This window comes from Eupeodes corollae, chromosome 3 (genome assembly GCF_945859685.1).
Source record: "Eupeodes corollae chromosome 3, idEupCoro1.1, whole genome shotgun sequence".
Taxonomy (NCBI): domain Eukaryota; kingdom Metazoa; phylum Arthropoda; class Insecta; order Diptera; family Syrphidae; genus Eupeodes; species Eupeodes corollae.
This window is the reverse complement of record NC_079149.1, coordinates 51,301,928-51,325,238: the sequence shown is the minus strand read 5'-3', so window position 1 is coordinate 51,325,238 and position 23,311 is coordinate 51,301,928. Positions and strand designations below refer to the sequence as shown.

Below are 23,311 nucleotides of genomic sequence, written 5' to 3'. Positions count from 1 at the left end.
GAAAACAAGTTTTTGTATTCAGTATTTAATTTCGTTTTTTCTTATTACTTATCAAATTGTAAAATTGATATTCGATCTGATTTCAAAAACAGTATATATGCAATAATATACGGAAATCTTTAAAAAACAAATAAAAATGTGATTTCAAATCCTTTTAACTTTTCATTGGAATTTATTGAAATCGTTCTTATTTGAGCAATTGAAATTTTTGAAAAATTGTGATGTCTCAAAGTTCCTAGAATTTAATTTCATGGTTTTTAGACGTACAAATTTTAAGAACAAGCTAATAATAACTTTGAATATATATTATTTTAATACATAATAGGGTTTATTTATTGGCGCTCACAGTCGACTCTTCAAGGTTTTGTGGACAAATTCAAGAAAACCGATTCATCAAACAATCAGCCAACACCTGTACGTAGAAGGAACGCAAAATCGGACGAGATCATCGCCGCAGTCCGTGGAAGTGTACAGCAGAGGTACAACCGAAGCAGTCTATTCCTCGCCGTGCACACACGGCCTTCGCAGACTTAAAATTGGCCAGTTTTTTCGTACAAGACCCAACTGTCCCAGAATATCAAAGCTCATGACCATTGACAACACCGTTTCTTCGCTGACTGGGCTTCGAATCGTTCGGAAGAGGACCCCAATTTTGGCCGAAAATCATCTTCTTTATCGACGAGGCAAATTTTTAGATGAATGGTTGTGTTAACAAGCAAAATTGCTGTATATGAGACAACACCAACCCACTCGAGGTTCACCGGGTAGTAATGCATCCTCAAAAAGTTACCGATTGGGGTGGATTTTGAGACGGTGTTTGGCGTAATTGGTGAGTACTTTTTTGAAAACGAAATTAGTGAGGTGGTCAGTGGTCACCGTCAACTGCGAGCGCTACATAACGATGATAAGGATAACTAATTTCTTATGGCCCAAATTGAAGTATAGGGACCTAGACGACATATGGTTCCATCAGGACAGCGGTGGCGCTACGTGCCACACAGCAAACGCTACGATTGACATATTCCATGAACGATTTGAGGTAAGGTTATCTCTCGCAGGGGTGATGTGATGTGGCCACCAAGGTCATGCGTTTTGACCCTGGACGCTAGACTTTTTTCTGTGGGGTTTCTTGAAGTCGCAGGTCTATGCAAATAAACCACAATCGACCGATGCCCTAAAGGTAAACATAACACAGGCTATATCTCAAATTCAACCAGATCTATAAGTAAGAGTCACACACAGCTTGTTTTATTCCATTTCAATATCTACCGGCCCTTTATGTCAAAAATTAAAACAAATATTTTTCAGCTCAAAAATTTGTAAGAAAAATAAACGATATTATCTTTAAAGTAATTTTATAAAGGTCTCATGTCATTTGACAACTGTCAAAATTCAGCCTGTCATAAGAAGTCTCATAACATGTGATGAATATTTACCATAGTTTTTCGTTTAACAAAAGACTAGGTAGCAATACGCAAAACATGATTTTTAACTTCCCATAGGAAGTTATTGTAATGGGTCCGATTTGTCAAATTGAAAATTTTGACATTTCTCGACGTTTCAAGGTCCCTAGAGTCGAAATAAAAGATTTTTAGAAAGATGTCTGTGCGTGCGTGTGTGCGTACGTTTGTACGTCCGTACGTCCGTATGTCCGTACGTCCGTACGTCCGTACGTGGGTACGTTCGCGACGTTTTTTTCGTCGTCCATAGCTCAAGAACCAGAAGAGATATCAACTTCAAATAAATTTTGTTATACAGATAATAAGGCAGAAAGATGCAGAAAGGGCTCTCAAGAAAATTGCGTGGGTGGTTTTTTCACTATAGCAGGTTGAAAAAAAGGTGAAAATTTTGGTTAACCCTAAATATCTCACGAACCAAAAACGCTAGAGACTTGAATTAAATTTTATAAAATATATTGTAACGTGATACCAAACAGATATATTTTTTGAAAAAAATCAATATAACGGTTTTTTTTATAAATCAATAAAACTGAAAAAAAAAAAATTTGTCACCTCCAAAATTTTACGACTGAAATATGATTTCATCTCTAAAACAATTTTGTGCAACGAAGAATAATGTTCTTGACATCTGGTAAAATTTTGACAAACATTGAATTGACAGTTTTTATTACAAAAAATAAAAACCTAAAAAAAGTGTATAAAAGTTGGTAAAAATTGATTTTCGACTCAAATATCTTTTCAAAACTTTGAGATATTGGCTTTAATTTACTTTTATATTTCAAAGCATCTTGTTGTAAACATTCAGTTAAAGTTTGAAAAAAATCGATTAGACAGTTTTTGTACAAAAAATTAAAAACCAAAAAAAAAATTAACAAAAGTTCGTAAAAAATGATTTTCGACTCAAATATCTTTTAAAAACTTTGAGATAATAGATTCTAACTAATTTTTTCTTATAAGAAATATTGTTTTCAACATTAGGACAAATTTTGAGAAAAATCGAATTGACAGTTTTCTTACAAAAAATAAAACTCTAAAAAAAACAATACCTACTAAAACTTGGTAAAAATTTACTTTCGGCTCAAATAGCTTTTCAAAAATTAAATATATTTGCATCAAACTTATATTATTTCACAGAAAATATTATTTTCAATATTCAGTAATTTTTATATAAAAATCCAACAGTCCGTTTTTTTCATAAAAAATAAAATCTACAAAAAATAGAGCTCAAATTTGGTAAAAATACATATAGACAAACTTTTAAGCAAGACAAATCGACAGACAGGATGGGAAGTTATCAGTGTGGGTCGCATCCCAGCCTCTTTTTTTTACTAGTTTGCGTCATCTCAGGTTTTGGTAACGTGACGTCACTTGGCTACACAGATCTTGCGATTCAATATTGTTTAATTTTTATCCTACGTGGTTAAGCAACACACCGTACTTTGAATAATCCATGATCCAGGGACGCACTCAATACAAATGTGACTTAATTTCTAGCGGAGATAAGTCCTGAAGTGTGCTAAAAAAATTATATATTTTCACAGATTTTCAAAACAATATGTTATATGTATGTAAATACAGTGTTTCGAAAAACGTGACAGAAAACAGATTGAGTTTCATTTTTACAACAAAAAAAATGTCAGGTAAAAATAATTTAAGGGTACCAAAGTTACCATGTGCGAGTCTAAGTGTATTTTTAACTTCCCATAGGAAGTTATTGTAATGGTTCCGATTTGTCAAATTGAAAATTTTGACATTTCTCGACGTTTCAAGGTCCCTAGAGTCGAAATAAAAGATTTTTAGAAAGATGTCTGTGCGTGCGTGTGTACGTACGTTTGTACGTCCGTACGTCCGTACGTTCGCGACGTTTTTTTCGTCGTCCATAGTTCAAGAACCAGAAGAGATATCGACTTCAAATAAATTTCGTTATACAGATAATAAGACAGAAAGATGATGAATGGGCTCTCAAGAAAATTGCGTGGGTGGTTTTTTACCATAGCAGTTTGAAAAAAAGTTGAAAATTTTGGTTAACCTTAAATATCTTACGAACCAAAAACGATAGAGACTTGAATTAAATTGTATATAATATATTGTAACGTGATACCAAACAGGTATATTTTTTGAAAAAAATCAATATAACGGTTTTTTTTATAAATCAATAAAACTGAAAAAAAAATTTGTCACCTCCAAAATTTTACGACTGAAATATGATTTCATCTCCAAAATAATTTTGTGCAACGAAGGACAATGTTTTTGACATCTGATAAAATTTTGAGAAAAATCTAATTGACAGTTTTTTTTACAAAAAATAAAAACCTAAACAAAATTTATAAAAGTTGGTAAAAATTGATTTTCGACTCAAATATCTTTTCAAACTTTGAGATATTGGCTTTAATCTACTTTTATCTTTCAAAACATCTTATTGTCAACATTCAGTTAAAGTTTGGAAAAAATCGAATTGACAGTTTTTTTACAAAAAATAAAAACCTAAAAAAAAATGTATAAAAGTTGGTAAAAATTGATTTTCGACTCAAATATCTCTTTAAAAATTTTAAATATTGGCTTCAAACTAATTTTATCTTATAAGAAATATTGTTTTCTACAGTTGGTAAAATTTTGAAAAAATTCGAATTTACAGTTTTTTTACAAAAAATAAAACTCTAAAAAAAACAATACTAAAACTTGGTAAAAATTTACTTTCGGCTCAAATAGCTTTTCAAAAATTAAAAATATTGGCTTCAAACTTATTTTATTTCAGAGAAAATATTGTTTTTAATATTCAGTAATTTTTATATAAAAATCCAACAGTCCGTTTTTTTCATAAAAAATAAAATCTACAAAAAATAGTGCGCAAATTTGGTAAAAATACATATAGACAAACTTTTAAGGAAGACAAATCGACAGACGGGATGGGAAGTTATCAGTGTGGGTCGCATCCCAGCCTCTTTTTTAAATTAATTTTGGCCTGTGTGTGATTTTCGTTTTTTCGTATATATCTAAAATATTCCAATGGCGTATGTAAAAGTGCATGAAGGACAACAATTCAAATTTCAAACGACTATTGAGATTTGCAGCTTTTAATTTTAATGACTGAATTTGTTTTTGTTTCTTTTTGGCAGCACTACTTTTAACAGCTTAAGTCCGTTTCGTGTTTTATTGCGAATGCGATACATCTTCAGTTTGGTCTAATGTATAAATATGAATAGCCCAAACAACGCTTGCAAACGATTGAATTTTATTAACAACTGTTAACAAAGTTCATCGCTCAAATTTCTTGTGTTATGGCTAATTTAATCGGCCTGCTGAGAAGGATATTTGGACTATTGTGACTTAAATTCACACCAAATTTACATTTTTGAACATTAAACTATTAATAGAACTCAAAATGATAAAAATGTCAATGTCGGCAAGTGTTAGTGATGTTAATTATCGATTCGGCGCCGAGATACTAAAGTATCTACGTGCAAAATTTTGTGGATAAAATGAGGTGTGAAGCCTTTCAAAATTGCAAAAATTGAAAACTAACGACCTACACACAAAGCCAAATTGTTGGTGTATATGCTCCTAGCCAGAGATCACCTTCCTTATTTACTTCCCATAGGAAGTTTGTTTAATTGTTCCGATTCGTTGAATTGAAAATTTTGACTACTCCCGAACTTTTAAGGTTCTTATAATCTCAATACAAGATTTATTTGTGCGATATAGACTCTCAAAACTATTGAGTGGGTTTTTTTTACCATAGGAACTTACAAAAAAAGTGAAAATTTTGGCTAACCCAAAATATCTCACGTAACAAAAACGTTAGCAACTAAATAACACCAAACAGGTTTTTTTATAAATCCAAACAAAATGAAGACAAAAAATAACTGTCATCCGAATATTTTACAAACAAAAAATGATTTTATCATCTGATTAACGTTATTCTTAGTTGGAATACCGTTTGCGACATCTAGTAAAATATTTATAAAAATAGAAATAACTATTTTTTTTTTACAAAAAATAAAAACCTAAAAAAAAAACATTATTAAAGCTTGGTTTAAATTGGCTTTCGACTCAAATATCTTTTCAAAAATTAAAAATATTGCCTCCAAACTAATTTTAGCTCATAGAAAATAAAGTTTAAGACGACATATGGTTCTTTTTAAAATTTTGCATAAGAATACAACATTCAGTTTTTTTTAAATTAAATTCGACACAAAATATATCTATATCTCGTGAACACATGGGGGTATTGTCTTCAAAATTATTTCATTCTGTGCAAAATTGTATTGTTAACGTAAAATATTGATCTTAGAAAAATCGTATTTATATTCGTTAATATAAGGAATACAAATTGAAGAAAAATTGATACTATAATTATAAAATTATAAAATATTGGTTTTCGACTAAAAGTCTCTTTCACAAAAACAGTTTTTAAAATCAAAACTTATTTGATAATTTAAATATTTTTGGGTACTTTTAGTTATTTTTTTTTTTGGAAAAGTCAATTTACTTTGTTTACAAAACACGTTTACAAAACACGAAAACCTTAAAAACAAGAACAAATTGATAAGAAATCATCTTTGACTCAAATATTAGAAGACCAAAGAAAGAAATTCACTTCAAATTGAAATTTGTTGACATCTCCAAGGTAACAAAATTTTAATTCATAGTTTTAAGACAGGCGTCTATGAATGCGTTAACTTTAGCAATACTAATGTTTGTCTTATAAATTTCAAGATTTTATTGACATACAAACATCAAAATATCTTAAAAATGGTCAGAAAAGACTTTGGAGAAAATCCCATCGGTGAAATTTAAAATGAAACTTTAAAACAAAAGAATTATCAGTTCTAGTCAAATATCTTACAACCAATAACGATTTCGATTAGAATTGATCTTTATTCTAGAAATAATACAATGAACCATAATTCGTATGAATTAAGAAAAAAAACAATAACTTTTGTCTTAAACCCAGAAACGGGAACAAATATTTTTTAGCTCGAAAGTTGTGAGGAAACAAAATTGTATTAGCTTTGAAATAATTATTTTCGTTGTTAAAAGTTAAGTAGCGTTTGAATTTGACAACTGTCAAATGCAACTCTCATCGTTATCGTACGATTTGATTGACGGGTTTAAGCAAAACGCCCGGTAACATGAATAATCTTTCATTCCTAGACATATTAAACAGTGAAAAAAAAATTTGCAAAAAAACAGAATTTCAAAAATCAATTTAGAGACTATTCCCAAAAACAAAAATTATTTCAATGATATCTCAAATAACTTAACTTCAGTTTTCTACTTTCCAGAAATTCAAACAAACGAGCTAAAGTTACATTAGGTGCAAGTTTTTAAAGAAAGCAAAGTTGTCAGTGTATGGGGTTAGGTCTCTTTTTAATTAATTTTGGACTAGATTGTTTGGCTTTGGAATTTGCTTAATGCCATTAAAAACGTTACATTGTTTAAACACAACACTTTGGTGTGCCATTTCAGCGAGCGGGGTAATTGGCCCCTATTATTTAAACTAAGGTGAGATAGTCACTGCTCCATGTATTGCCGAAGATTGAAGAATTTTTTACTGTAATTTAAGCTTTATTCAGGATACAACAACCAAACACGAACAGGACGCATCAGTTGCACTTCACTAATCGGCTAGGGTGTCGATTGAAAGGCTAAGGACAGCTGTTCCAACTGATCAGCAAGTACGAAAACATTCGATGGCCACTTCCATTGTAAGATCTCAATGGTCACCTCAAATCAAGGACTTACAATAAAAATTCAAGCTTAACAGGAAACTATTCTCCATGGAATTCAAAGCATTATTACAGCGCTTTTCTGTAGCGTAATAGAAAATGCAAAGGACTGATTGCGTTTAGTTGAAACTTAAATAAAAAACGTTGTAGTTTCTCTTCTATTCAATCTTTAAGTTTTAAATATTCTACAGTACTGCTCATCCATGATACCCAAGATATCATGACATTCATCTTCAAATAAATATATAGACACGTAAAAACAAAACAAAAATATTAATAAAGTTACGTATACGCCCCAGTGAACTATTTTTTCTTTTTTTTGAGAGTGTAATATTATCATTTACTTGATGAAAATGACATGTTGCGACTATGTACAAAACATTAAAAATGAATAATTTTATATTGCAAATATCTCGCAAATATTATGAGGAGGACCGTAGTTAATAAATTATTGATTAAATTTTTAGTGTATTGCAAATGGGTTGCGAATTCCTTATGCGACTAAATAATTATCTTTTTAATTGTTGAAGCATATAAAGGAATTCATATTCACACACAAATAATATTTACTGAGTAAAATTCCATTAAGTATACAATATACAGATGTAAGTTCTTTAAGATTGAATTTGCAGTGATATTTAAAATGTATATATTAAGTGAGTCTTCTAACATAATAAAAATGACAACTAAATTTCTTAAAATACTGATTTGAAACAAAATTTTAAAATTACCTAAACAGTATCCTTACAATTAAATTTGTTTCCGGAATAAACAATCAGCGGTGATACGACTGCCTTCAGAATTACTTGAAAGAAGACAAAAAATTCGATATCAATTAACATGAATATCATATATTCAATCTTCTGTTGAAATTAATTCCATTCATAAAAGATAGCAAGCTTCATCCTTACTGTAAAAGTGAATTTCTCATTAGATACATTGACCTCTTACGGATATCCTTCAGAGCTCTCCTATTACTATCTTTGGGTGACAATGCTCGAAGCATGGCAGGATTAAATTTGTTCCCCAAATAGAAAGGCTTTTACAAGTTATATATATTTCTTTATCTTAAACACTTTACGCAAGTCACCCTTTTCCCTTAGGTGCATAGCAATGTAAAACACGAGCTATAGCCTTCTTCTTTGATTTAGGACTGCTAGTTGCTTTGGAAACAGAAAATCCAAGAAGTTCATTTTCAGCTCTTTTAGCTCTGTTTTCTAAGCTCACCCTTATTTTTGGTTCTTAAATTCAAGCACTTTAATTTCATCATCTTGGTTTTAATTAATCAGGTATGAAATGGAAGGAAAATATACAACTTTACATACATTTAAAATTGGCATAAGATTTTTGAGTGAGTGAATCCAAACATTAATTTTACAAGAAGAGATATAACATTAATTCAAAGTGACAGTCCAAAGAAAACAAAATAGTTCATAAACAAACTCCTATACTAAGCACAAAACCTGTTTTAAGATTTTTGTTGGTTGGCACTTTTTAAATTAAGTTTGTCACACAAAAGCTTGTTGCATGGAACTTAGTCAAAAATATTTAAAAGTCTATAAAGTGTATAGAGACTCAACTAAACCAATTAAATTTGGCTACAAGTATGATAACTTCAAATAGGCCAACATTGTTACTTTGTTATGTTCCACTTTGACACCAATCTCCTGTAAATTTATTTCTAAACAAATTTTGTGTAATTTTAGCAGAAACGTTAAAAATATGAAACTATGTGAGCTACAGAACTAAAACAGAAGAATACCAATTTCTTTGGAAAACTGTAATTTCATCCTAGATTTCATACGTATATAAATCTTTTTTGTGTATTATGCCAAATTCATAATAAATTTAAATAATTCGTTTGTCTGTTTTGTTTGTTTTGATTGTTTCGTTTGTTTGTGTGTTTGAACTCGCTTATCTCAGAAACTGCTAGTTCGATTTTAATAATTCGTTCAGTGCTAGATAGCCTATTGATTGAAAAAAGGTTATAGTCTATCTAAGATTACTTAAGACTATGTTTCACCTTTCGTAAGCTTCCACTTGTGTACTGGAATGGTTAAAGTTTTGTTAAAATAACGCCCAACCAAATTGTTCCCATCTATCTTTTAAAGTTGTTTCACTACTGTAACCTGTCTTATGCTCACCAAATTTATTTTTCCAAAAACTTGTAACACTGTAGAACCGAGCTAGTAAAATTATCAACTAATCTTAAGCTTAAGTGTTTAACCCGCATAAGTACCTAATATTTTTGTGAACCATACTTGTAAGTACTTTTTCCATATAAAAACTTTAACTTAACAACCATTTCCGCTTAGCTGCCGTTTATTTTGTATGATTTTAACAAATTTTTCTTTAAAAAAATTCCTTTCAAAAGTGCAGATTAAAAATTTCGCTGAAAAAAGGAAAAAACAAATTTTTGTAGATCTTTTTTATGGCATGTGTTGAAATTCACATATAATAATCTTGATCTTCGAGAATGGTAAAGACTATCTTTATTTAAATTTACCGAAATATTATTTTATTATCAGTTCTTAATTTTTGATGATATAAATATAGATATAACTGCCCAACCCGCATTAGCGTCTATCAAAACGGGCCATTTAAGGTAAGGCACCTATCCGGATTTTACTGATAAATTTTTAGTACAACTTTCAAGAAGAAAAATGTCAGTTTTACTTTTATTTCAAAATTTGAAGAAAACAATTTAATTTAAGTCAATATCGGTAACTTTAGGTGGCAACGTCAGAGATTGTACCCAAGACCTCTGGCATGACCTTCCTACGTACTTAACATCAATCCACTTTATTTTAATTGATATTATAGAAGAAAACAGCAACTGCTTTTCTTTGGAAGTCCTTCTTACACATCCAGACAATATTTTTGAAAATCAATATTTGCTCATTCTTGAAACATAGTTGAAGTCTTTCTCCATCTATTGCACTTAGATTCTAAGAAGCATCAAATATCAAGCAGTGTCAAAATTTCCAATTTGACGAATCGTCTGCTTTCAGTAGGAAGTAAGCAATTAGACATTAAGCAATTAATTTCCTCAATCGTTTCAATGATTTATCAAAATTACTTTAAGTTATAACAATCATTAAAATAAAAAAGAGACTGGGATGCGACCCACACAGTTAACTTCCAATCCCATCTGTCGATTTTTCTTGCTTAAAAGTTTGTAGGTTTTCTTGTTTTGTTAAAAAACTTGTCTGCTTAAATTCTTCTTAAAAATTTTAGAATTACCAACAATAATTTTTATATAAAGAAATAGTTTAGTTTTAAAGTCTAGTATTGTTAAACAGCTTTTTAGTCGAAAACAAATTTTTACCAATTTTATTAGCATTTCTTAAATTTTTACAAATCGGATGAAAGAAATTAATTTGAGAGATATCAAGAACCGAACATCAATTCGTACCAAATTTGCGAATTTGTAGATTTTATTTTTGTATGTAAAAACGGACTTTTGGATTTTTATTAAAAAAAAAACTACTACATATCGAAAACAATATTTTTTGTGAAATAAAAAAAAGATTGAAGACAATAGTTTTCATTTTTGAAAAGCTATTTGTGTCGAAAGTGAATTTTTACCAAGTTAAGTATTGTTTTTTTTTTAGGTTTTAATTTTTTGTAAAAAAACTGTGAATTAGATTTTTCTCAGAATTTAACTGAATGTTGACAATAATATTTTTTAAAAGATAAAAGTAGTTTCAAGCCAATATCTCAAAGTTTTGAAAAGATATTTTTTTTTGGATTTCCATTTTTTGAAAAAAAAACTGTCAGTTCGATTTTTCTTAAAATTTTTATAAATGTTGAAAACAATATTTCTTATAAGTAAAAATTAGTTGCAAGTCGTACTCTCAAAGTTTTAAAAAGATATTTGAAACGAAAACCAGTTTTTACCAACTTTTGTAATTTTTTCTAGGTTTTCAGTTTTTCGTTAAAAAACTCTGTCAATTCAATTTTTCTCAAAATTTTAACGAATTCTGACAACAATATTTCTTAAAAGATAAAAGTAGTTAAAGGCCAATGTCTCAAAGTTTTGAAAAGATATTTGAGACGAAAATCAATTTTTACCAACTTTGAATTTTTCAGACTTTTATTTAAAAAAAAATATTTATTTGATTTTTATTTTTCGTTGCAAAAAATTAATTTGCAGATAAAATCATTTTTTATTTGTAAAAATTTCGAGGCGACACATTTTTTTTTGATTTAAAAAAACTTTAATTGGATTTTTTTTCCAAAATATATTTGTTTGGTATCGCGTTACAATATATAATATAACAAATGCCAAAAGTCAACCCCAGCGAGCCAATTATTAATAACGAAGACAATTTTATGATGGATAAACTCTAACCCGGTCGGCCAACGTGGAGGATTTCGGCCAACACCTCCCCTTTTATAAATTTGCGGAAAGCATCTCACTAAACAAAAAACATACAAACAAAAACTACTATACTAATAAAAGCAATACAGGTACCCTTATACGTAGCAACTCTAAACACACTAACTTTCCAATCAAAAGAAAAATTTGTTGAACTAGAAAACGCGCTTAATAAGATACACTGGGATATAATCGGTTTAGCAGAAGTAAGACGACAAGGCGAAAGCATACAAGAACTCAACAACGGAAATATATAAAAGAATATTCAAGAAATTAAAGGATTTAACGATAGGATAATAGGAATGTAAGTCAAAGTGGAGAATTGTAACATATCCATCATACAAGTCTATGCACCAACTGAGAAAGCAATTGATGACGGGATGAATCGCTTTTACAAGACACTGGAAATAGCGACAGCACACTTAAAACAGAGATTTTACTGATAATCGGTGATTTCAATGCTAATTTAGGTTTCAGGAAAAATGGCGAAGAAACCATTATGGGAGAATATGGCTACGGTAATCGAAATGAAAGAGGTAGTCGTCTTATCCAATATATTTGGCAACACAAACTTATAGTTGTTATTTAAAAAGAAACCGCAAAATCAATGGACCTGGAATTCACCAGTCCAAAAGTCCAAAAGCCAAATAGATTTTATTCTTTGCAATAAAAGATCAATCGTTAAAGATGTGTCCGTAATTAATAACTTTCAATTCGAATCAGATCATCGGATAGTACGTGCGGAGTTGTTAATCAACCATAAAACTAGACAACTTCATAAAACTACAATAAAAGTATTAACAAAATCGATAAGTACTCAAATAGCATATAACAAAATGGAAAAAACTATAAAAGAATCAGCAGACAGGTATATTCTCACTGCTGTATCTCAAAAACCACAAAAACTATCGAGTGAAACTCTAAATATGATAGCACTTCGTGATAGTATTTGAAAAAAGACCAATCTGAATGCTCAAGAAAAACAAGATATAAAAAATATACGGAAGAACATCAAAAAACGTTGTCAAGAAGACATCCAAAAATGCAATGACAACCTCTTAAAGACAGTAATCGAAAAAACGAGATCAGTAAAAAAGGCAAAGAATGCAATCCAAGATTATAAAGAGTGGATAACAGCAATGGCGGATAATGATAAAAGAATTCACGAAAGAAAGAATATTAACCAAATAGCTACACACTTCTGCATTGATCTACAAAACACACATAGTAGACACTGATGATATATTTCTAGAGCGACAAAACCAGAAAGAAGATTTTCCACCATTTCTTAAAAGTGAAATAGAGCGAGCAATAAATAGTTTAAAGAATGAAAAACGAAAAAAATGAAAAGCTGAATACCTAAAGTTCGGCAACTTTTCACTGGCCAACTGGTCACCGAGGAAGTCCCAGACCAATGGACGAAATCGGAAATAATTCTCATAAATAAAAAGGGAACAGGGACGATATCAACAATTATCGCCCAATAAGCATAATATCATCGATATACAATGTTTTTGCGAAGTGTTTATTTGAGAGAATGAAAACCACTCTTAATTTAAATCAACCTTTTGAACAAGCCGGTTTTAGGCAAGGAGATCCAATTTCACCAGCACTCTTTTCCGCAGCCTTAGAAGGAGTATTTAGAAAGCTAGACTAGGAAGACAAAGGATTGAAGATAAATGGCAAATGTCTCTCAAACCTCCGATTTGCCGATGACATTATAATTATCGCAAACAGCAGTGAAGAACTTCAAACGATGCTGAACGAACTGTGCTCGGAATGCGGAAATATTGGGTTGTCAACAAATCAACAGAAAACTAAAATATGACAAATGGTGCTTATGATCCAGTTAGTGTTAATAACAATATATTAGAATACGTTGAAGACTACACATACCTTGGTCAGATTATCTCATTGAAAGACAAAGAAAAAAGGATAGACTTGGAGGCAGTTCTGGAACGTTAAGCATCTTCTTACATTGAATATTTCGAATAAATCAAGAAAATATGTGTTTGACTCAACAGTTCTTCCAGTCCTCACCTATGGGTGCCAAACTTGGCAAGTCACGAAAAACACTGAAATGAAACTCCAATCATGTCAGAGAGCAATGGAGAAAGCTATTTTGAACGTTCATATTGCCGAGCAAATTAACCATCAGAATATAAGAAGTCAAACTAATTTTGAAGACGTTAAACACAGGCTTAAGAAACTCAAATGGGAATGGGCAGGATATGTAATACGTACACCTGATAATCGATGGACAAAATTAGTAACCAAATGGATACCCTTAGAAAGCAAAAGAAGCGTAGGTGGACAACATAAACGCTGGAAGGATGACATCCGAAAAATATGCCCACTTTATTGGAGAGAAGCACTAGATAGAAGAAGATGGAGAAGTCTGGGGAAGACTTATGCTCAAATAACCTAAAATTATACCTCTCTTTTCAAATAATGTATACATTTAAATTAGTTTTAAACCTTCATTGAATTATTTGTTTCTTGTAATGTAATTAATTTTACGTACACATACTTGTTTAAATGTAATGTAAATATATTCAATCAAATCAATTATTAAAATTATTGTAAATTTTAAAGTATTAATGAGTGAATAAAGCTTGGAATAATAATAATAATAATATAATATAAAATTTAAGTCAAGCCTCTTGCATCAATGGTTCGTGAAGTATTTAGGATTGACCAAAAATTTGTACCTTTTTTTAAATTGCTAAGGTTAAAAAACCACAGACGCAATTTTCTTGAGAGCTATTTCTGCATCTTTCCGCATTATTATTTGTAGTCGATATTTATTTATTTAAAGTCGATATCTTTTCTGGTCCTTGAGCTTTGGACGACGAAAAAACGTCACGAACGTACGTACACACGCACGCACTTACATCTTTCTAAAAACCATTTATTTCTACTTAAGGGACCTTGAAACCTTGGGAATTGTCTTAATATTCAATTCGACAAATTGGACCAATTAAAATAACTTCTTATGGGAAGTGAATAAGGTGGCGCAACAGTCCATTGAAAACTAGGGACTATTAACTCACAACTCCTGTGTTCGAGTAATGTTGTCAGGGATGGAGGGAACCTTATGTTTTAAGTCGAATCCGAACGGCTAATTTAAGAAAGCACTTTTCATGACAAGAATTATTCTTGGAGAATTTGTCAATTCCTCGGAAGAGCCAGTACCCCTGAACAAAACTTTATCATAATAACTATAACGCCACGGGTGCTACAATAACAATATAACAATCATGAATCTACTAAAATTTTACGTCTTCTAAACGTTCCTTAAACTTTTCATAACTCTATCAAAATCGTATCAAAAATATGTGTTCACTCAAAAACCGCTCTAATATCCTTAAGTGTGTTATTATAATAAATTTTAAATTAAATTTGTAACAACATCTGTCTGAACTTTCACCCGGTTCTCATTATTTATTCCCCACCGCAGACAATTTCCTCACCAAAACCTATTTTCAATATTCAAAAAACATTCACTTAGTATCGAAATGTTCATGTTAAATTTCACAACACAAAAAACAACACAACAGAAAAGAAAATAAAAAAAAAAAAAACAAACAAACAACATGAATAAATATCCCTCCGGCTAAATCAAGCTCAACCGAACACAGATAGAGACAGGGAGATCTTAAACTAATCCAACCGACAAGCAGTTTATAAATAAAGAGATATAATATCTTATGAAAGCTAAAAAGAATCTACTTCTGGTTCTTATCTTTTGATTCACATCATCACCTCCTCCATCATCATCGCAACTTATGGAAACTCATATTTTTATTTACAAAAATTAAATTCACGTCATCATAAGAAATAATCCATTCCATTTCTTCCAACAATCCTCAATCATTTCATCCATCCAACAGCCATAAAAACTCTTATTCCAAATCTGAATCTGAATCTGAATCCAATTCAGCACTTCTCTGACTCTGATTTAATATACACGAGTTTGTAATAAGAAATCATCTTTTGATGTTTTTTTATTCACGCAACATATTTCACTTTTTCTTTATCTTTATTTTGTTGTTGTATTTCTTTACAAGCAGAGCACGTCTTATCGGGGGAAAAAAGCCAACTCCACAAGCTTTCAACGTCGACGTCGTAGTCGACGACACCACCACTTCCACCACACCGTCGCGTCGTCTCCGTCTTCGTCAACGGATGACGGACGATACGTGGTTCTAGCTGAAGTCGCTTAAAAAACACCACATCCGCGGCATTATCAGAACAACAGAAAACACACTAGATAAAATTAAACCCCGGAGAACATCGCGCATAAATTTCTTATTTTTAATTCAAAATCAGATCAGAATTTAATTTAAACCACACACACACACTCTTTCTCTGGCACCGCCATGCCACCCACCGATAAATCAATTCTTTAACACTCCATCAATTGAATTGCCAATATTTTTAATTTTATTTATATAATGGAGCTATTTTTAAATCTTAAATAAAAATTTAAAAAAAAATACAAATATTTTCTTAACAGCTCTCGAGCTGCCACTTGAGTGATTTTTGTGAATTATTAATTTAATCAGATTTTATTGAAAATATATTTTGGGGATACATTAAAAAAGCAGGGGAGGCACCAACCATATATATATATTTATGTAGAAGGATTCTTCCTTATCGCATTTGCTTTATTACGCTACGTCAACAATTTATCCTTTTAAGGACGACGTTTTTTTTATTTTTTATTTAAATTTTTTCAAAAATCACGACAACTCAACTTAACCGGTTGACAGTCAGCACGCGACTGGCGATTTGACTTCGACTTCGACTTTGACTGAAACAACTGAATTTGATTTGAAAGGATAAGCACGTAACGAGTCATGAACTCTAGAACCGAGACACGAACAACGTTTTCCACCCAAACATAAACCAACGATAGTGCTGAAGTACAAAAAGTTTCCTCAAGCAGAAAAAATAGACACATACTTTTTGTTTTTGGGTATTTTTGGATGTTGGATGCGGTAAACACGTCCGGAAGATATGAAGCACGTTCTACAACTGATTTAGTCGAAATGGTACTTGGATGTTTTTAGTTTATGTTTTCGTTGGTATCGCAGAGGCTATAGGCACTACTTTCCAATTCCATCCTTATGGATGGTGCGGTGGTGCTGATGGAGCCTGCGGGAGCTGTGCTGTGTGGGGAAGATTTTCTGAAGAGAAAGTTTTTAAGAGAAAACTTTTTGAATTCACTTCGGAAAATTGAAGCAGATATATGGATTCTTGTTAAGTTGGAAATTGTAAATAAATGTTCAAAGTTTTACTTTTCAAAAACTGAGGTTTTCATTTTTCATTATTTTTCTATATTGAAGATATGTCGCTTCGCAAAAAAAATACAAGACCGCGAGATAAAAAAATCTTGCTTTAATTTCAGTGTTTCGTTTGAAAATGTCAACAAATACTTACAAATAAGTTCTTTTCATGAATTGTATTTTTAAAAAATCATAATACAAGATTTTTTCGTCGTAAAACTTGCCTTAATTTCTTCGAAGTTAAGCTCGAAATTAAAGGATTCTAGAAAATAGAAAAGGGTTCTTCCTTTATATGGGTTCATTTTGAAAAAAATAATAAACAAGTATTTCTTAAAAAATATAAATGGATGTTTATTTCATAGTTAAGGAGAATATTTATGTATGTATTTCATTGACAATAAGAAACGATATTACACAAATTTCCACCACGGTTACGGTTGCAATAACAGTTCTTTAATGACATTTTTATATATATGTATATGTTATCGGTAACTTCCAGAACTTCATCTTTGAGGGGTTAAATCGATTGAAAACTTTTCTTGCTCAGCTGCAAATTGAGAAATTTAGTTTCAAAACGTCGATCAAATTTTCTATTTTAATCAAAGTGTGAAAAAAGAGGGCATGAGGGCATGAAAAGCCGGAATGAAGTTCGAAAGTTTTATAAACAGGTGAAACGAAATTCTCAGATACATAAACCTAGAACCGAAGGCTGCAAAGACGAAAGTGGAAACATCATAGTGGAACCGCAGTCAATGCTGAGGATATGGAAGGACCACTTCTGGAGACTGTATAACGGCAAAGACAAACTGAATTGTGCTGTCAAGCAGGATGATCCATTCAGCACAGACGACGAAAGCCAACAATCCCGTCCTCCCGACCTAGACGAAGTAAATGTTGCCATAGCTAAGCTGAAGTCTAATAAAGCCGCTGGAGCAGATGGCTTGAATGCCAAACTCTTTAAAGCAGCTGGATATAAGTTGGTTAGGAGCATGCACCAACTTATTTGTAAGATATGGTCGGAAGAACCTCAGTATTTTTTGCCCGATCCTGAAAAAGGAGATCCTCTAAACTGCACCAACTATAGAGGAATAAGTCTACTTAACATCGCCTATAAAATCTTCTCTGCCATAATATGTGAACGTCTAAAGCCCATCGTCAACAACCTGATAGGTCCTTATTAGTGTGGTTTTAGACCAGGAAAGTCCATAGTTGATCAAATATTCACATTACGGCAGATCCTGGAAAAAACTCAAGAGCACCAAATCGACACCCACCATCTTTTCATCGATTTCAAGGCCGCATATGACAGCATCTACAGGGACAAGCTGTATAGAGCCATGTCTAGTTTTGGCATCCCTGCCAAACTCGTCCGTTTGTGCAGGATGACCATGGAGAATTAACGCTGCTCCATAAAGGTTGGAAACAACTTAGCCGAACCTTTCGATGTCAAAAAAGGTTTTAGACAAGGTGATGCTCTGTCATGTGATTTTTTTAAAATCGTGCTTGAAAGAATAGTGCAGAGCTCACACGTCAACACTAAAGACACTATCTTTCAAAAGTCTGTCCAATTACTAGCATATGCTGATGACATTGACATAATCGGAAGAACTCAGCTTTGTGAGTATGGAGGCAGAGGCGGCAAAAATGGGTTGAACGGTTAATGAGGGCAAAACAAAGTACATTCTGTCGTCTAGAAAGAACATACAACATCGACGTTTTGGTCAAAACGTCACCATCGACAGACGTAACTATGAGTTAGCCAAGGGCTTCTCTACCTAGGCTCTCGCTTAGATCAAACGCAGAATAACTCTTGCTAGCCGCTGTTTTTTTGGGCTAAGAAAGCAATTGAGCGGTAATGTTCTCTCTAGAGGGACCAAAGTGTTGCTATATAAGACCCTTATCATCCCCGTCCTGCTATACGGTGCAGAAGTATGGAGTATGACAAAAGCGGATGAAAGCACCTTGAGTCGGTTCGAGAGAAAAGTTCTTTGTGTGATCTGCGGTCCCTTATGCATCGTAGTGGAGTGGAGGAGAAGATGGACGAGCTGTACGGGCTGTACAGTGACGTAGACTTAGCAAGAAGTGTAAAAGTGCAACGACTAAGATGGCTGGGTCACGTAGAGCACATGGAAACCAATGCTCCGGCCCGGAAAGTCTTCGAATCCACACCCACAGGACAGCACAGTAGAGGTAGACCGCGAATCAGGTGGCGTGCACAAGTGGAAGGTGACCTCACCCAACTTGGAGCGCCAAACTGAAAACATCTAGCTTGGGACCGAGCTAGATTTAGAAGTTTGTTCGGTGAGGCCCTAGATCAAACAGGACTGTAGCGCCACCTTAAGTAAGTATGTAAGTAAGTTTGAAAAAATGGTGAACAATTTGGTTAACCCTAAATATCTTACGAACCAAAAACGCTAGACTCTATATTATCTTATTATTATTATTATTATCTTTATATAATATATTGTAATGTGATATCAAAGAATTATATTTTTTGAAAAAAAATCCATTTGAAGTTTTTTTTTTTAAATCAAAAAAACTGAAAAAAAAAATCGTCACCTCCAAAATTTTACGACTTAAATATGATTTCATCTCCAAACAATTTTGTTCAAAGAAGAATAATGTTTTTGACATCTGATGAAATTTTGAGAAAAATCGAATTGACAGTTTTTTTTACAAAAAATAAAACTTAAAAAAAAAACAATACTAAAACTTGGTAAAAATTTACTTTGCTTTTCAAAAATTAAAAATATTGACTTCAAACTTATTTCACAGAAAATATTATTTTCGATATTCAGTAGTTTTTATATAAAAATCCAAAAGTCCGTTTTTCATAAAAAAAATAGTACGCAAGTTTGGTAAAAATTGATACGAGTACATATACACAAACTATTAAGCAAGGCGAAATGGCAAGTTATCAGTGTGGGTTGCATCCCAGCCTCTTTTTATTTTGTATATTATTGCTGAAGAACGCGAATCAGGTGGCGCACGCTGGTGAGAGAGGACCTCAACCAACTTGGCGTGTGAAACTGGAGACAGCTAGCTAGGGACCGATCTGGCTGGAGACGCATGATTGTTGAGCCCCAGGTCCACCCCGACTGTAACACCACCTTAAGTAAGTGAGTAACTTAATTGTTGCCAGTTTTCTAGACTTAAAATTTATCACTGACTAGAATAACGTCGGAAATCTGATATCAAAAGCTCATTAAATTTGTGTTTTCCAAAAAAATATTTATTTTGAATATCACACTACTGGGGCAGCTGCTTTTTTTCAAGCTGTCACTTCTTCTGTCATACGACAAGTAAAACCAAGACAATTACAAAGAGAGGAAATTTTAAAAATTCAGTACAAAAATTGTGGAAAGTTTGCAGTCAAAATTGGCAAAACATCAGCACACTTTTGTCTTTGTGAAGTACCTTCTTGGTTGGAATCGGAAATAGTGATATACATAGGTCGAGAAATTTAAGCTATTGGGAATGTGAAGAATCATTGTGTGTAGCTCAAAAAGAACTGGGATCATAACTGCTGCAACCTCATTGTTCACGACAACCCAAGTTTTTAGAACTGTCGTCGATCTTTGGAATAATTGATTACACAAACATATAACACTGTTTTTTTCATGAAGACTTAGGTCTTAAAGAATTTGAAGTTCACTTAACACAAACAACTTTGTAAATATCATCGTTGATCGAATTTTTTATTATAAAACCAACGTTAGTGATGGTAAATAGTAGTGGTACATAGATTGCGCTACCACCAACCCGAGCTTTGATTAATGATTTTTATTGACAAAAATAGAAGAAGGGGCCACACAAACACCAAAACTTTGACAGTTTTGCTAGAAAGTTTTTTCACCGATGTGATCAAAGTTGTCCACCAAGGTCTTGTGATTTAACACCTTTAGACTCTTTCTCTTTCTTAGGATCCCATGAAGACTTTATAAATATAATTCTTGAAGTTGTTGAGGACAACTTGTAGATGCTTAAATAAGTGCATACTTTATATGAAGAGAATATGGTGCTACAACCAACATTATTTTCCATTGTTAATGGACATTACCCGTGTTTTTTTGGCATTCTATAAATAGTATAGCAGAAAACTCCCAAGAAAACCCAGTAGCCAAATTTATAATTGTATTTAAAATTTGGTACAACTGAAAGAAGATCTGTCAGAATAAAAATACAAAAAGAAAAAAAAATTGTGATAATCAAAAGTTAAAATTAACTTCAGCAAAAAAAAAAACTAACTAAAACTAATAAAATGGACAATTTTCAAGAAGAAATGGTAAGAAAACATCTGGAAATTGATATTCTATAAACAAAGTTTGGGTTTGTTCGTAGACTACTACATTACCATGCGGTGTTGAAGAGAGCTTGAAACTCGTCTCAATTCTTTATATAAATTTTGTTGCATTGAGAAAAAAGATAAAGTCTCTAATCTTTGTCTCAGGTAGCTCATCAAGTTCGTGAAAGAATGCTTTTATTTCATTTTAGTATTTGCCAAAGCAGGACATTTGCAGAAGAAATTGATTATCGTTTCACTTTCTCTCTGGTCACTACAACTATGCCAAAAGGTTTTGTAAGAGATACCCAACTTCTCTGCATGAACTCCTAAAGGCCAATGTCCGATACAAATCGAAACTATCCTGGCTATGTCTTGCCTTGGCCTGCATAGAAGATCGTTTGTACGGGTTTTATTATAGGTGGGCCATATCTTCCTAGATATAATGCAGTTGGGTAAATTGGTCCACCTTCGGTTTGATTCAGTTTGGTAGATAGAAAAGATTTTAACCTTCATAGCACCAAGAGGAATGTTAACCATTTCCGCAAGTGAGCTATGAAGGGCCGATCCTTGCCTGGCTAGCTAGTTAGCCCGTTCATTTCCCACGATACCACTAGGGCCCGGAACCCAGTTCAGGGTGACACCGAGGTTAATATTCAGGCTCGCAAGCTCATCGCGACATTGCTGGACCAATTTAAATGAGTATGTAGCCGAGTTAATGGCTTTGACAGCTGCCTGACTGTCTGTAAAGATAGCCGCATTTCGGTTTTGGTTTGGGCTTTGTTTAAGTAACGTACATGCCTCCCTTATTGCCAGCATTTCAGGTAGAAAAACGCTAGCAAAGTCAGGAAGCCTAAAGGATTTAGCTACATTCCAGCTACATCCCAGAACCAAATCCACACTCCATCTTTTAGCCCTCAGTAAAGATTATTGTGTTTGAACCTATCGACACGATGTCATCCTCCCAATCTTCTCTGGATGGGAAAATAACCTTTAAACCCTTACTAAGGCTCAAAGTAGGAGTGCAGTAGTCAGTGTCTACCGAGATTATATCTGAGCGAATCAATTTTTTTGTTTTGCTGTGACCATAAGGTTTTGACAACCAGCTGTTTGATTCCTTCGGCTTAATAGCGCTGCAGGAAATTATGTATTGAATAAAAAGATCGATTGGTAGAAGATCCAAAATAACGTGCCACGCAAGCTGTTCTCTGAACCTTCTTTAGCTTATCAATATTATAGGCTTTGCTAAGAGCAGGCCACCACACAATCGAACCATATGTTAAGATTGGTCGTACTACGACTGTGTACGTCCATAAAATCATCTTCGACTGAAGTCCCCACTTTTTGCCAAAAGTTTTTCTGCAGGCGTAGAAGGCAACACAGGCCTTCTTAACCCGTACTTCAATATTTAGTTTCCAGTTTAGTTTAGGGTCGAGTATAACTCCCAAATATTTTGCACTGGAAGACAATGATAGGATTTGACCGTTGAGTCGAGTTAGCGTGAAGGGCGGTACACGGTTATTTTTATTGATTTTTGTTTAGAAATCTGGTTAAAACCCTTCATTTAACAACTAGAATATAAGGGAACAAAATTTAAGCTTTGTAGAATTTTTCCAACCAGATTTAATAAAAACATATTATTAATAAAAAAATTAAAACAAAAGTATGAGCCATGTAACCATTTTTGTTTCAAAGTAAGTTTACTTTGGCAAGCTATTATGAATATGAAGACCAACAACACTTACTCCTTATGTCACAAATTTGGAAAAATGTATTGATCATTTCAATCCAAGATTTATAAAATAAAGGTCATTTCTTCTTTTGAATTTTAATCTCCAACACATTCATTCTTCTTCATTTAAAAGATATCATTTTTCAATTCAAGAACTGACAATGTTGATGTTGAAGCTTCACAACAAAACTCACAGGAGCAGATATAAAATTCCATAAGTGTAAATAATTTAAAATTTTAAGTTAAGACCGACTTTTGTACGTTTTTGTTCACAGTGTTCTGATAAAACATTCTCCCATTACCGAAAGGCCCTTATTTCAGCGCAAATTTGTTAAAACCTACCATTTCCGGTAATAAGGTAATTCACTATAGTTGTCTTCGTTTTTACGTCCAAAAGATGCATCAATATATTTGTCTTGTGTAATTTTAGAAATTA

General features: G+C 32.4%; 1 protein-coding gene across 1 annotated transcript in view; it reads right to left on the bottom strand.

Annotated features, from left to right (window-relative positions):
* Positions 1-16,595, bottom strand: part of LOC129951732 (uncharacterized) — a 230,557-nt gene extending 213,962 nt beyond the window's left edge. Inside the window, exon 1 of the mRNA XM_056064037.1 lies at positions 15,383-16,595. The gene's annotated coding sequence lies outside the window, so the exon portion shown is untranslated. The remainder of the gene's footprint in view (positions 1-15,382) is intronic.
* Between the last annotated feature and the right edge of the window lie 6,716 nt (positions 16,596-23,311).